This window comes from Vigna unguiculata, chromosome 7 (genome assembly GCF_004118075.2).
Source record: "Vigna unguiculata cultivar IT97K-499-35 chromosome 7, ASM411807v1, whole genome shotgun sequence".
Taxonomy (NCBI): domain Eukaryota; kingdom Viridiplantae; phylum Streptophyta; class Magnoliopsida; order Fabales; family Fabaceae; genus Vigna; species Vigna unguiculata.
In genome coordinates this window covers 15,981,704-15,983,921 of record NC_040285.1, presented here as the reverse complement: position 1 = coordinate 15,983,921, position 2,218 = coordinate 15,981,704, and positions in this window count along the sequence as shown.

The window sequence follows — 2,218 nt, the reverse complement described above, 5'->3', positions numbered from 1 at the left end:
ATGGTTGAGACACAAGAGTGTTTTTACTTCAAAATGTTCAACCCTTTTACAAGACAAGGAGCACCCTTTAAATAGGAGTTCATAGGGGTCCTTTAGCAAATACAAAAACATGAAAAAGGATTAACTAGCAAACCCTAAACCTAATGTGAGAGTGAGTCTTGGCCAAGTGAAGGAAGATGATTGGTGGAGGCATTCCCATGAGGATTCTAGGCCAAAAGAGGAAGGAGACCAAGTGACCTTCTAAGGCATAAACCACAAAGGCAAAAGGAGACAAGGTACATGTCTACTTTTGCTTTTGCTTTATGCTTTTGCTTTCCTCTCTCTTCCACTTCATCCAAGTGCTCCAATCACCAAGTGCCACCTAGCCATGCTCTACTTTCTCTAATTACCTACAAAACAAGACAAACAAGGATTAGCATGTTGGTTTAAGTTAATCTAATCTTGGTCAAAGGTCAACTTTGGATCAAAGTCAACAAGTCAACCAAATAAATCAACTAGAAACCAACTTAGGGAATTCAAACTAAAGTAATGCAAAACAAAGATAAAGGTGATGGAATAGAAGACTCCCCTCTAGACATGCTTCTAGTGATCCTTCTTGATGGAGCTTCTAAGGAGGTGGTCATGCCTTCATTAAAACCGCTACTCCGAAAGAGTGTTGAGGTATATGTTGACGACATTGTAGTCAAATCCCCTAATCCCACCCAACATGCCCTAGACCTGACTAATGTCTTCAATGCCATACCGAAATACAACTTACGCCTTAACCCAAAGAAGTGTACCTTCAGAGTCGATGGAGGCAAGTTTCTAGGATTCATGTTGACCAGACGAGGCATCAAAGCCAACCTTGAAAAATGCCAAACTATCATCGACATGCGCAGCCCCAACAATGTCAAAGAAGTGCAAAGGTTAGTTGGAAGGTTAACAACCATTGCTCGTTTCCTACCAAAGCTAGCGGATAAAACCAAACCCATGGTGAAGCTGCTAAAGAAGTCCGCCATGTTCGAATGGAACAAAACATGTCAAAACAACTTTGACCAACTTAAGCAGCTACTAGCTACACCACCGATCCTAAACAAACTCCACCTTGAACTGTAACATCCCGACCGAATATTACGAATTTAATTAATATAATAAAGAAAATATAATTAACCTCATTTAATAAAACATCATTTCCCAAAAACACGGGAAATTAAAAACTTTATTTCAATCATCAAATACCATTCATTCCATACTTAGAGAATTCAAATAAAAATGTTCAAATCTCATAATATAACTTTTACAACTTAGTCCAAAGGCATAATAAAACTCCAGTAAAAATTTTATAACATTCTCCCCAACTAGCCCATGCTCCGAGCCTAAGCCTCACCATATCCACCTACAATATCCTTTGCTCACATGTACCGCGTGCACGATCATCGCCAAACACAAACAAATAGGGTGAGCTAACATAATAACACATATCTACAAATCATATACATATATCAAAACACATCAAAAGAATTATCTCCCTTCATCATACATGGCCACAACCATGTTTGATATCTATTCATATCAAAAAAATCCATCCTTGGTCCCACATGGACACAACCATGGTTTGATATCTAAATCCATCAAAGGAAACTCATCCCTTGCTTCCACATGGCCACAACTATGTTAACCGTGTTCTACATCTTCTAGTGAGTATCTCAAGATGACTTGCTGCCACACCTATCGACCACAACCAATAGAGCACATGCAGGAAGCCATGCTACAGATCACACACCATAACGCTAGGTGGAGTTCCCAATACGAACATAGTCTGTAAAGTCCCAAGACTACCAAACTCATCAGCTAAGTACTAAGGAGGGCAATCTATCTAGACCTATCCGTACTGGCCACAACCAGCACACTCATACCGACAACACTCGCTGATGAGTCATTATTTTCCTCCATTCCACTAGCCTTTGTGTATCCATTTGACAATTGTTTAGTGCTTAATTGTTCATCTTTAGAGTGTTTTCATCTGTTGGGCTTTATTGAGCCACTATTTCGAATTTGGTTAATTTCACATTATTTGGCCTAATTTTTGTTTTTAATTATTTTTAGGTATTTGGATGAAGCAATTTTGGAGCTTGGACATTAATATTCAGTTGAAGAGAGTTGCCACATCATTGCCACATAATTTCCACGTCATCTGAGTGAATGGGCCAACATTTGAGGCTCAGTAGTGGCATTCTTG